Genomic DNA, 14,000 nt, shown 5'->3' with positions numbered 1-14,000 from the left:
GTAATTTCATAAATTTCACAGACAATAATCCATTAAGCCATCTTCAGACAGCCAAATTGGGGGCAGTGAAAAAGTGGTGGGCTTCCAACCTGGCTTCTTTTAATTTTACAATTGTGTACTGTACTGTCCAGGATGCAGTAAATGTAATGCAGAGGCAGTACCTAGATTGGTTTGCACCAGGAACACAAGTTCCATCTACACTGGTGAGGCAGTGTTCCAAGTCTGTGCCTGATGCTGCAGATTTCAGTTGCAATGAGACTATTAGGCAGGCCGGTCTATTAGGGATTTGGCTGTGTTACAGGAATTGGATCCAGTAATCGGTCCAATATTGCAGTTTTAAGAAGGTAGGCAGTCTGGGTCAGAAGAGAGAGATGCTTTGTCGACTGGAAGTAAGGAGTTGCTTCATCAAAAGGAACGGTTGGTAAAAAAAGAAGGAATGTTCTACCTTGTGGTTCATTTGCCTGTGGAAAGTAAAGAAACTTTGTAGTTTGTGCTTCATCAGTTCCTTCAGGAAGAAGTGGATAGGAATGGATAGATATAGTAGAACGATATATAGAGAAAATTGCCCCTCAAAAAAGTCAGTAAGAAGCTTTTTCTTCCCGATGAGTGGAGGTTTATAATTCTCCATGTTTTGTATTCCTTGCATAAATTGGAAACATTTAGGCTTACTCATTTTCATTATTAATAGGCCTGGATCTATGGGGTGCTAGATATCACGATGAAGAGGAGTGATAGCTTTTTAGTAATTATAAAGGGAGCGCTCGTTGTGCTTTCAGAATTTTTATAAAACTTGTTTTTCATGCTGGTAAGAGGAGGACCAACGGCCACGTAAACGCTTTTTCAGTTTCGGGAATTACATCCACATATAAATGCGGGATTCAATCTTGAAATAGCAATGATTGACATATTGATAACGATAGCATTGATTGTTCCTGAATAAATCAGCCTTTCTGACTGAAATGGTTGAATAGTCGGCTGACTGACTCACTCATAAAAGTAATTTGCCACCACCTACTGCCTGTTAACAATGTAACTGCACTGAAATAGTTGCAAAATCCCCACCAACACTAACACAGACTGACAGCCTTTCTTGTCACAATTTATATCTGATAAACTAGTTAACTAAAGTCTTTTGGGACAAACTTTATAATCACAAAGTGTTACATCAATCGTCCATTTGTTTTTAGGCTAGTAAATACTGCATTGGTTAATAATGCTAGAATTATTCTGTTGGATGTACACTACTGTTCAAAAGTCTCTTCTGCTCACCAAGCCTGCATTGATTGATCAAAAACACAGTAAAACAGTAATATTGTGAAATAATGTAATTTATTCCTGTGATCAAAGCAGAATTTTCATCATCATTACTCCAGTCTTCAGTGTCACACGATCCTTCATCAATCATTCTGATATTCGATGCTCAAGAAACATTTCTGATTATTAGCATTTTTTTTAGGATTCTTTGATGAATAGAAAGTTCAGAACAACATTTATCTGAAATAGAAATATTTTATGTAAGGCTGTTTAATCAATAGTATATAGTTATGCATATTATGATCAAATAAATATATTGTAGATTATGTATAAATTGTATATTGTGAGACTAACCCCCCATATGGTAGGAACCCCCATTAGACTTGATTCAATTCAAGCACTGCCTAGGTGTACAGTTTATAAGTAATCTATAAGCAAATACCCTTGCACTCAAATGCCTTACTCTTCTCTAAAATGAGAAACCTTCCACCAAATCATAAATTATTTGTGTTGGATAGTTTAGCAAGCCAAAAAAGAGGTTGTTAAATTCAGTGACCATGAGTGAAGATACAACAGCTCAAACAATTTAGCAGATAGCGCAGATCACCTCAGCACAACAGTGCATGAATAACAACACCAGTTCTTACCTGACCAAAGACAGATGCCACAATGGGTCTGAGTTTCCTGCGCTCGGTCTCGCCTTTGAAGGGTTCCTCCTCAGGGTCAGTGGGCGAGTTTAGGCTGAGGGTCTTGGTTTTAGGTGGCCGTTTGAAGCTGCCACCTGAGGAGGTGCTCCATCTCCTCAGCTTCTCTATCTTCTTCCTAAAGGATCCCTATATTAGAGTAAGGAGAAAATAATTGTAATGACTGAAGTAGGGTACAGTGGGGATAAAGGCTCCATGGGGTAAAAGGCTCCTTTGATTTTATTATCGCCAAAAACATTAAATAGCATCAAAATCTGTATTTTCCTATCTACCTGTTTGTCACTATGCACCGCAAAATTACCTTGTTCCATGAGATAATTGTGTGTAATTTCTAAAGTTTGTTTTTAAGGTTATTTGATCTACTATTTAATATTTTTTTTTAAAATGTTGTAAATTTGTGTAGCTAATGAATGTACTGGAAAATATTATTTTCTATTTTGTTAAACATGATCATATCAATACATTTTCATTACCTGTCCAGTAAGTGAAAGGATAGTAGCCTTAGAAAATATAGTAGTCATATTTGGTGAGAATAGATTAGATTTGAACATTTTTCAAAGTGGGCTCACATTGACTGATCCAATCACAATGGAGATTAATTTGTTTATAAAATACTTTAGATGTGATGAACTGTCAAATGTGATTAAAATTTTTTAAGTGGTTATTTTAAATAAACAATATCTTAATTTGTTACTCAAAAAAGCATCTGTCTCAAAACATACGTGAATAAGTTGACACATTGTGCCCTATAACTATTGCCCTGGAATCTACATTATATCACTATAACCCTGGAGCCTTTTAGGCTACCCCAAGTGAGGGAGTCTTTTACCGCAGGTGTGGGGTAAAAGGCTCCCTTACCACCTTTTTTTTTAATTTTTTAAATGAATTTTATTCAGAACAACCGTCTGTTGTAATTTTTTTTCACATAAATCTTCCAAAACCTAGTGAGCGTCCTCCGGAGGCAGCATTTTAAGGCATCACAGGCGTGCTTCCGACGCGAATGCTGCTCCAAAATGTAGGTAACTTAATTATTCTGCCTTTAATTTTAATTAAGCTTCGTGCGTATCCTTTACCGGGTAGGCGATCCCAGAATGCACCGTGATGCGCTCGGTGGAAAAAGAAAATCCAAGATGGCAGACAAAGCGAGAGAAATTTGATATACTAAAAATTATCAATGAATAACAGTTTAATATGACACAAAACCAACTATTTTATTCAAAATATGTGTGTGCCATGCATATTTAGGCTCTTTAGAGGATCGCATCGTTTCTCTCATCGTCACCTATACTGAAATCAGTTGCGAGTCGAGTGTCCCATGCGCTGCGCGTGAGGAGCGCTATTTGAATGATGCGTGGAGGTGCCGCTTACGTAGAGCATTCCAAATCGCTCTCTTATGAGGCGTCATTTTAGTAAGGATGCTGCCATAGAAGACAGCCTAGAGGTAGACTAGTAGATTACAGAATGTAGCATCTTTACTATGGTAAGCATCCTTACTATGACAGGCACAGACTTAAGGCTCCAATATACTTAATACAAAATATTACAAGAACATGTCATGTGTTTTTTTTTTTTTTTTTTGTTTAATTAGTGTACAAAAGGAATAAAATCTACTAAAATTACTCATGTGCCACCTGCAGTGAAAGCCATTCATACATCTGCCCACAGGAAGACATGACTCTCTTATCATCATTCTTCGTCTTGAGCATCCTCATATTTAAATATACCTCTAAATGCCTCCCATGTCGCAAACTGTATACAATTGCTTGGCTGTTTCAAACTTCTTTTTACCCCTGAACGAACAACAAAGAAGAACTTCTACGGAAGTATATTGGGGCCTTTAGAGGCTACAAGAGTAAAAAATACCTAAAATCCCAGATTCTGGTTATTGTTCAACCAAAATCTCAATAATAACCAGAAAAATAAAGCAAACATTTGGTGCATAATGCAAGAGTTTTAAACAAACACGCATGGGACTTTAATTTTGAAACGATGGAGACGTGGCTCCATAACATAACATTGCCTAAATATTTACCAAATTAATGATTAATGACTTAAATAACTATATATATATATATATATATATATATTGTACTGTGCAAAAATCTTTTAGCACATAAGTTGTTTGTCTTAAGATGTAGCTGTAGTGTATCAGTAGGTAATATACATTTTAGACTCTCAAACATTCCTTCTGCAAATAGAATAGAATGGAAGAACATGTATCCCTGCAACAGATGGCATGGTCCCACAGAGTCAGTCTGGGATTACATGAAGAGATTGAAGCAAATCAGAGAGCCTAAATAGATAGATAGACTGTGGCGAATTCTCCAACAAGCTTGGAACATCCTATCTGCCAACAGTCAAGAACAACTGTGTCCCGGTATCCCTAGGAGAATAGTGCTGTTTTTAAGTTTGTCACAACAAATATTGATATAGCTTTTTTATGTTTACTAGACTTTGGATGATGTTAATTTAAAAAATAAAACTTATTATGGCAGTATTTTTGAAGAAATATTCACTATGCAACATTTTTCACAAGTGCCTAAAACGTTTTTACAGAACTTTTTTACTGGTTTAGTTTCTTATTTTTTCAGAAGATTTGAAATTGGAGATACGATGATATATGTGGTGATGGGGCACATTCATATATAGTTACATTTTACTTTACATGCCCTTGCTTCAATTTAGAACACTTATCTAATCAGTACAACAAAATATGCTTTGAAGTAAGGATAAAATATCCAATCCATATAATTTTCAATGAGGAAAAATGTAGATGCAGCAAGACCCACACAAATGTTTTTATTTAACTTCAAGAGGCTGCGGTTCTACTGTAGAACCAAGCAGTTCTAATTGTAGAATCTTGAAGTGCTGGCCACAGAGGAGCACAGAGAAAAATAAATAAAAAATTAATCGACTTTTGCCAAAAGGATAGTTCCAAAAAGCAACGATTGGCACTGATCGATTGATCGAAAACCGATATATGATTCTAATTCTAGACTGAAGTTCAATAGCTGTCAAAACCCCTGATACACCTGATGTGTTTGTCTGTCTGTAAAGACCATATAGCCTTCAAACTTTGTAAGCAAAGTTTAACATTTAAAGCTTGACTTAAAAAAACTTTCTCTTTCTGGTTAAAAATTACACGAAATGCAGTTGATTTTCTTTGAATTTCAATTATTTTTAATTACATTTCCTTAAATTCATATTTGAATTACAATTTTGTGTGACGTTTGCTACCTCTTTTCCAATTCCGGATTTGAACTGGAATTTAAAAGGCAATCTCAAATCAATTCTGAATGGCACACAACCCTGTAACAAACATATGAAAACATATTTTCGGGTCAATCTGCCTCACTGTACATTTTCAATACATTTTGTTGTGCTCAGCCACATATCTACTGTTTATACTGCAGAAATGCGTAAACGCACGTCAGTTCAAAGGTCACGTACCTTTTTGACAATCTTGTCTTGAGGGATATCAATGGATTCCATGCTGCCAGCTTCCGTTGACATTTTCTTCTGATATGGGCATTAAGGTCTTTTCTGTGGCTCTATGTTCCTACCTCCCACACTCTTTTTAGATCCTGCTGCAGAATATTGCTTTGAGGATCTCAGTCTCCTGAACATCTCTCGCTCCACCTCTCACTTCTCTCTCTCTCTCTCTCTCTCTCTCTCTCTCTCTCTCTCTCTCACACACACACACACACACACACACACACAAACTTTATTTCATTCAGTCTCCCACAATCTGAAATATCTGTTGTTCAATTACTGTTTTTGTTGTCTCATCAGACATGTTGTGATTACAATGTAGATGTGGAAAATTGTTTCATTGTCTCATTATTTCTCCTGGTTTACATATGATTTAATCCTTTATCCTGTCTCCTGACACTTTCAAAATCCTCTTACATGTTCATATACTTGCCTGCAATTTTTCATCCTCTATTCCCACTCAACACCATTTATTTATATTTACACACATACAGGTATATGGGTCATTGACAAATAATACAGATGTGACTTTTATTTTAATCAAGATTAATGATAAATGGTGTCCTAAATTAATGTTCAGGAGGCGAATGTTCATCTAATCTGTCATACTCAAAAAGAGAGATTTGACTATATACGACTATATCGATGGCAAAATTGAAAATAGATCCCGATTAGATAATGTCATTTTGTGTGGTATTTCTATCAATGTTATACATTTTTATGTTTTTTTTTTTTTTACATTATAATTCATGATGAATGTGTCTGTTAATGATGGCAGACTGGAGAAGGCAGGATCCAATTGCAGCTTTTAATGGAAAAACTCAAAGACACACAAAACACTAGAGAAAGCACTAAACTTGAACACAAAGCTCTATTACTGACTGGCTAAACAGAACAAGAACCAACAATGAACAGAGGAATACACAGGGATTAAATACACAGAGACTAATGTGAAAACAAGAAATACCTGGGACCAATGAACACAAGAACCAATGAACAAAGACAAGGAAAATAATTACAAAACCTACTCAAACGAAAGACACTAAGTGAACAATAAACAAACATAGCGACCCCTGGTGGTAGCCAGGGCAATCCTTACAGTGTTATGCCTGCCACAGGACAATTTTTACATTTAAAATACATTTGAAATTTGCTGGAGGAAAAAATTAAAGACTTTGAATAAGCCTAGATCATTTTATGTTTTTGACCAAATATGCAGTCTTTGATGCATGCAGCCAAATGTTAATAATCTGAATGACAAAAATACATACAAGTCAATTCAACCTTCTGCATCCATCTTCTGAAGTATTGAATTAGGGACCAAGTGTCATGACAAGCAGTAGTTTAAATAAATGGAGGTAAGCCTCACATCACATAGAAGAGCTTTTCTTTAGAGGTGTTGAAGTTAATGGCTTGTTCTGAGACAGCCTATATGGCCCACACATAAACAATAATGTTATGTAAGACCAGATGGGGAAAATTCACTGATGCAACTCAACTGATGTCCCTAGAACATTTAGTTCTGATCTCAAGGACCTTCTGTCACACCCATAAAGATGTTAGAGAGCCATTAAATTGATAATATTATAAAACCAGCATAACAATCAAGTTGTTCAAGGGCAGCTTACTGTAATTCAATAGGAGCCATGTTAAAGAGCATAGAAATTAATATGGATAAGTATTACAAGGCACATGATAGTGGGTATGTTCATAGAGTATAGTCTGAATTAGGCAAGAAATTAAGATAAAATGAACAAAATTTGTGTTTTTTCACTAAAGATGACATTGTTATGAAAGTTTAGATAGATGGATGGAAGGACAGACAGACAGGCAGACAAGTAGATAGGTAGATAGATAGATAAATAGATAGCTAGCTAGCTAGCAGTGTGTAGGTGCCCTGAGATGATACATAGATAGATAGCAGTGTGTAGGTGCCCTGAGATGAGCATCTGTGAAGGGTGAAAGAAGTGTGCTTTTGTGCAAAGATCCACAGCACACATTATGCTGAGCGTCCACTGGTTCATGATGAGCGAAGTCAAGCAAGCGTTTTCAATTAATTCTAATGGGATGCAAGGATGTAACCACATATTCAGGATTGGGGGGACCAAATTTAAGAATTTAACAACCAATCATGGGAAAACCCATATCAGTAGATCACTATTATGAATATGGTGGGGGACATGAGACTATTTACATTAACCTAACCACCATAATAAGGAGCCATCCATAGTCTTACCTGTGTTAATGGGCTTATATATTCTACAGCTAATTAGTTGATTAGATGGGCAAGTTCCTCCTGAACCTTCATTTATTTACTTTATTATGCAGGTAAACTCCATGGCTACTTAACTCTTATTATCCCTGTTACTGTCAGTAGTCTTCACTGTTAGGACTGACATAGGCTATAAATATGTATGTACACTTTAATTGTAACAATGTGCTGGCACTGGAAATTATGAAGACCATGACGTGAAGATGAAGAACCCAAGTGCAGTTTATTTACATACGTGAAGTCCAAAACCCTAACTATAGACATGAACTAAACTAAATATAAACATGAACAATTAACGTGAACATAAACTTGACTTAAAATAGACTTAGCAAACAAGGTACATTAACAATAGGGGGCTGTGGTGACTTGATGTTCCAGGTGTGAATGCTGGACCGTGGAGCAGAGGTGGGCCTGGACCATGGAGCTGAGGTGGGCCTGCACCGAGGAGCAGAGGCGGGCCTGGTCTGTGGAGCAGAGGCGGACCTGGACCGTGGAGCAGAGGCAGGCTTATGACATGGCATGGAGCAGGCCGAGGCGCGGCTGTGCTGTGACATGGCATGGAGCAGGCTGAGGCGTTGTTGTGACATGGCATGAAGCAGGCTGATGCGTGACATGGCATGGAGTAGGCTGAGGCGTGGCTGTGACATGGCACGGAGCAGGCTGATGTGTGGCTGTGACATGGCATGGAGCAGGCTGGGGCGTGGCTGTGACATGGCATGGAGCAGGCTGAGGCGTGGCTGTGACATAGCATGGAGCAGGCTGAGGCGTCACATGGAGCAGATTCTGGAGTGGCTGTGACATGGCCTGGAGCTGACTCTGGCGTGGCACTGACATGGCCTGGAGCTGACTCTGGCGTGGCTGTGACATGGCCTGGAGCTAACTCTAGCGTGGCTGTGACATGGCCTGGAGCTGACTCTGGCATGGCTTTGACATGGCCTGGAGCTGACTCTGGCGTGGCCGTGACATGGCCTGGAGCTGACTCTGGCGTGGCCGTGACATGGCCTGGAGCTGACTCTGGCATGGCTGTGAAATGGCCTGGAGCTGACTCTGGTGTGGCTGCCATAACATGGAACTCAGGCTTGGTGGCCATGATGTGGAACTCGGGCTTGGCAGCCATGACGTGGAATTCGGGTATGGCCGCCATGATGTGGAACTCTAGCTTGGCAGCTATGTCATTGAACTCGAGCATGGCAGCCATGAAGTGGAACTCAGGCTTGGCAGCCATGTCGTGGAACTCGGGCATGGCGGCCATGACGTGGGGCCAAATCGTGGAAGGCGGAGCTGTGGGAGGCTTGAAATTAAGTGTCCTTGATGACTGGGAAAAGACCTCAGTGGTCGTGAACATGAGCAGAGTCTTGGGAGCGACCTCTGTGGTCGTGGGTATGGACTGAGTCTTGGGAACGACCTCTGTGGTCGTGGGCATAGACAGAGACTCGGAGACGACCTTCGTGGTCGTGAACATGTGAAGAGACTTGGAAACGACCTCCATGGTTGTTTACATGGGTAGGGACTTGGAAATGAAAGCCTTTCTCCTCCTCCACCTCATCCTCCGGGAGGCCAAAGTTGGCAGCGCAGGCTCCGGGACAGACGAGGCTGGCAACGCTGGCTATAGGACGGATGAGGCTGGCAATGCTGTCTCTGGGATGGACAAGGCTTTCAGCTCATTGGCCGTAGCAGGCTTGGGCATTGACTTATTGGCCGTGGCAGGCGTCGGTGTTGACTCCTTGGCTGGGGCAGGCGTGGGCGTTGACTCTTCGGTCGTGGCAGGCGTGGGCATTAGCTCGTCAACCATGACGTGGGATGCTGGCTCGTTGACCTTGACGTGGGACGCTGGCTCGTCGACCTTGACATGGGATGCTGGTTCGTCGACCATGATGTGGGACGCTAGCACATCGACCACACCGTTGGGCTTACACCAGTTTGTGACCCTTCCGTTTGGTTTGTTTGGAGCCCCGGCCACATTTCAGTGTCTCATGGACAAAATTCTAAGACCACATATAGCAAATGCTGACACATATTTAGATGATATTATTATCTATAGTAATGACTGGTGGCTGGACATGCAATACCTGAGAGTTTTCCTGAGTTTGCTGTGATGGGCGGGGCTCACGGCCAACCTGAAGAAGTGCATAATTGGGCAGGTGGAATTTCGGTATCTGGGGTTCCACTTGCGCCACGGGTAGGTACGTCCCCAGGTTGATAAAACCGCAGCGATCGCAGCCTGTCCGAGGGCCAAGACCAAAAGGAAGTGAGACAGTTTCTGGGGCTGGCTGGCTACTACTGAAGTTTTGTGCCTAGTTACTCTGAAGTCAACAGCCGCTGACTGATCTTACTAGAAAGGGAGCCCCCGATCCAGTCCAGTGAACGATGTCATGACACAAGGCTTTCCTAAAAATCAAATCTGCGCTATGTGGGAGGCTGCTTTTAAATGTTCCTAATTTCTTTCTACTCATTATTTTGCAGATGGATGCATCTGACAGAGGGCTGGGGACAGTGCCTTCACAGAAGGTGGAGGGGGAGTAGCGACCGGTGAGTCTTAAGCTCTCGCTGAGAGAGACTAAGTACAGTGCTGTGGAGAAGGTGTGTCTAGTGATCAAGTGGGTCATCCTCACTCTCCGCTTCTACCTGCTGGGGTGGGCCTTCACCCTCTGTTCAGATCCTGACTCCAGTGGTTCCACCGCCTGAAGTATATCAATGTGCGGATCATCATTGTGTAGTTTGACAAAATACGATTGTGAATTGTGTTTAAAAATAAGGAATGAAATAATAATTGTATTTATAACCCTAGTGAGCAAGCCAAAGGTGACTGTGGCAAAGAACACAAAACTCCATAAGATGTTGGTTAATGGAGAAAAATAACCTTTTGGTAGAAACCAGACTCACTGTGGGGGCCAGTTCCCCTATGGCTAACATGAATATCATGAAAAGCATCATGAAAAGCAGCCTAATTGTGAGTTGAAGGATAAATTAGGTGTATGCCTAACTAAATAGATGAGTCTTTAGTCTAGACTTAAACTGAGGGAGTGTGTCTGCATCTCGAATAGTGTTAGGGACTTCCGGATGAGCATGTAAGCGAGAGGCATGCAGTGGAGTAGGCTCCCAAAGCTATGAACTACATTTTCTACAAAACCTATATTTTCCCACTCTAAACGCACTACTTTCAATTTGTAAGACTTTTGTTTTACTTTATCAATCATCGATGGCGGTCAAAAGTCGACGGAACGAGACTAAAGCTACTTCTGCTACTCCTGCGGTCTGTCCTGCTGCCTCGGATGGTAATGGCTCCACTGCAGGGTCTCTCAAGCTGCCTGTTGACCTGGAAAATCTCCGCACGGTTCTGCTGTCAGAGCTGACAGCAGCTATCACCTGTCAGCTGAAATCTGCCATTGATACCGCCCTTGCACCCATCACTGGATCCCTAGAGGGTTTACGGCAAATTTTGAAGCTCAAGACAACCGCATAGCTGAACTGGAACAGCACCTCAATGTGTATAGCGACAGCATCGTCTCGCTAGAAAAGGCGGTTAAAGACCTAGCTACATCCAACAAGCAACTGACCGATAAGATGGAGGACCTCGAATCACGCTCCCGCCACTGCAATCTGCTTGATATCGGCATTCCAGGGGGTGCCGAAGGACAGGACACTGTTGTGTTTATGTCCAGTTTCTTCTCAGAGGTGTTAGGACCCGATGTCTTTTCATCCCCACCAGTCCTGGACAGAGCTCATTCCACCGGGAGAGGAAAATCTACATCTTTCCGGACTATAACGCTAGCATTGCAAAGAAGAGGGCTGCCTTCTCCCATATGAGACGCTGTTTATGTGATATGGATGTGCAATTCTCCTAAAAGCTACAAATGGACTGTCCAAATAAAGCACAGAGACGGTTTGACGACCATTTCCCATCGGATTGAGTGTTATCTGTGTCTGGGTGGGGTGACACTAGTAATTGTTCTTGTTTTCTACGTTGTGGAGCCTCTATGACTATGAGAGGTAATCTGTTTGACTTGTTTAGATGCATACGATGTCGAGATGTGGTATTTGCCTGCAGTTTCCCTTATTTGGGAAGGGAAATTTAAGGTTTGATGAGGGAGGGGAGGGTAGGGGGGGATGGGACATGGTCTTGTCTGTCTTTTTACATGTATGATTTTTTTTCCTTTATCCTCTTCTTTTATTTACTTATCTTTGCTTTATGTATTTACCTTGTGTGGTTGTTTTGCCCCTACAGTCTGTCAATCCGGTTTGCGCACTGTCCTAATGGCTGTAATGTTATCAAGTATCTTTTTTCACTTTTCCATGCAACCTAATCTAAGCCATGGTTGATAGGTGCAGAAATGGTTCCTCCTTGAGATTTCTGAGTTGGAATGTAAAGGGAGGGAATAGTCCTGTGAGGAGATCCAGAGTGCTTTCACACTTGAAACAGCTGAGGGTTGATGTGGCCTTTCTTCAGGAGACCCATCTGCGCATTAAAGATCAACTTATACTGAAACCTCGATGGGCTGGTCAGTATTTCCATTCTAATTTTGATACCAGAGCTAGAGGAGTAGCTACCTTAATACATAAAACATACACTTTTCCTTGGATAAGGTTCCTTCTGATAGGGCTGGAAGATATCTGATTGTTGTGGGCTCGCTTGACTATATATGTTACGAATGGGCAGCGAAGGCAGACGAGGAGATGCGGATCCAAATGCAGTTAAACTTTATTACATAAACAAACAGGCAAAACACAAAGGAAAACCCTCAATGGGGAAATAAACATAACATAGAAAACACGGGCAGGGAACACACACACCAGGCTAACAACATTCAACGATAGACAAGGAGTGAACAAAAAGCAGGGTTTAAATACACAGGGAACAAACAGAAATCAAAGGCAAACTAACATGGGACAGGTGAAAACAATGACACAAAATGGCAGTGATGATGGCAGGTGGATAGTGGGAAATGTAGTTATTTTAAACAAAAGACTAGTGAGACAGTGGAGCTAAACAAGGGACAAAAGTGAACCTATGGAGTGCAAAAAGAACAGAAGCGAAACAAGACAAGGTAGATGTAACATAGCCCCCCCCCTCAAGGATCGGATACCAGACGATACAGAAACGTAAAACAAAACAAAAAATGTCCATGACTGGGGAGGGAGCTTGAGGTGGGCAGACAGACCGAAGGGGCAACAACGGGCAGACAGGCAGTCCAGGGGGCAACGAGGAGCAGACAGACAGTCCAGGGGGCAACGAGGGGCAGACAGGACAGTCCAAGGGGGCACAGAGGGCAGGCAGGAAGTCCAAGGGGGCACAGAGGGCAGGCAGGAAGTCCAAGGGGGCACAGAGGGCAGGCAGGAAGTCCAGGGGACAACGAGGGGCAGATAGACAGTCCGGGGGGACACAGAAGGCAGGCAGGAAGTCCAAAGGGGCACAGAGGGCAGGCTTGGGGAACCTGGGAGGAGACCACTGGACAGGGACTGGGTCAGGGGGCCTGGGAAGAGGCCACAGGACAGGGACCGGGGCAGGAGGCCTGGGGGGAGGCCACAGGACAGGGACCGGGTCAGGAGGCCTGGGAGGAGGCCACAGGACAGGGACTAGGTCAGGGGCCCTGGGAGGAGGCCACAGGACAGGGGCCGGGTCAGGAGGCCTGGGAGGAGGCCACAGGACAGGGGCCGGGTCAGGAGGCCTGGGGGAAGGACACAGGACGGGAACAGGGTCAGGAGGCCCGGGAGGAGGCCACAGGACGGGAACAGGGTCAGGAGGCCCGGGAGGAGGCCACAGGACGGGAACAGGGTCAGAAGGTCTGGGAGGAGGCCACAGGTCAGGGACTGGGTCAGGACCCCTGGGAGGAGGCCCTAAAGGTGGTGACCTGGAAGGCTCTGGCGGCGGAGCCGTAGGAGGCTCTGGAGGCGGCGCCGCAGGAGGCTCTGGAGGCGGAGCCGCAGGAGGTTCGGAAGGCGGAGCCGCAGGAGGCTCAGGAGGCGGAGCCGTAGAAGGCTCAGGAGGCTTTGAGGGCGGAGCCGTAGGAGGCTCAGGAGGCGGAGCCGTAGGAGGCTCATGAGGCGTAGCCGTAGGAGGCTCAGGAGGCGGAGCCGAGGGAGGCTCAGCTGAGGGAGGCTCTGGAGGCGGAGCTGAGGGAGGCTCTGGAGGCTCAGAGGCCTCAGGAAGGCTCGAGAGGCTTGAGAGGCAGAGCCCTGGGAGGCTCAAGAGACTTGAGGGGTGGAGCCCTGGGAGGCTCAAGAGATTTGAGGGGTGGAGCCCTGGGAGGCTCGAGAGGCTTGAGAGGCGGAGCACTGGG

General features: G+C 43.2%; 1 protein-coding gene across 1 annotated transcript in view; it reads right to left on the bottom strand.

Annotated features, from left to right (window-relative positions):
• The window catches only part of LOC127651841 (calcium-binding protein 2-like), a 36,844-nt gene extending 31,400 nt beyond the window's left edge, over positions 1 to 5,444 (bottom strand). The window contains exons 1-2 of the mRNA XM_052137876.1: positions 5,409 to 5,444; positions 1,902 to 2,087 (exon numbers count right to left, since the gene is read on the bottom strand). The gene's annotated coding sequence lies outside the window, so the exon portion shown is untranslated. The remainder of the gene's footprint in view (positions 1 to 1,901; positions 2,088 to 5,408) is intronic.
• Between the last annotated feature and the right edge of the window lie 8,556 nt (positions 5,445 to 14,000).

Source organism: Xyrauchen texanus, chromosome 11 (genome assembly GCF_025860055.1).
Source record: "Xyrauchen texanus isolate HMW12.3.18 chromosome 11, RBS_HiC_50CHRs, whole genome shotgun sequence".
NCBI lineage: Eukaryota > Metazoa > Chordata > Actinopteri > Cypriniformes > Catostomidae > Xyrauchen > Xyrauchen texanus.
The sequence above is the reverse complement of the archived record's forward strand: the minus strand, read 5'-3'. Positions and strand labels throughout refer to the sequence as shown.